Here is a 282-nt window from a genome sequence, read left to right as displayed (position 1 = left end):
TTTTGTTAATTATTTGTTATATTATTAAGTATTTCTTTACAATGAACAGTTGCCCATTCATGTTTAAATTATATGCTAATAATAATAATACTATTACTATTATTATTATTATTAAAGGACTGTCCCGTTGCATTTTTCCAGAGCGCATTGTGACGTCTTGAAATGTTTTGACCAGTTCTTCAGTTTGCAAACATAAAAAAACCAGAGAAAATCTTGACATCCGAGGAATTGCTAATTCTAAAAATAGTTCCTTCTTAATTTTCTGTAGACAGACAATTAATC

Source organism: Morone saxatilis, unplaced genomic scaffold (assembly GCF_004916995.1).
Source record: "Morone saxatilis isolate NCDOM2014 unplaced genomic scaffold, NCSU_SB_2.0 Contig10, whole genome shotgun sequence".
Classification (NCBI taxonomy): domain Eukaryota; kingdom Metazoa; phylum Chordata; class Actinopteri; family Moronidae; genus Morone; species Morone saxatilis.
This window is presented reverse-complemented; position numbering follows the sequence as displayed.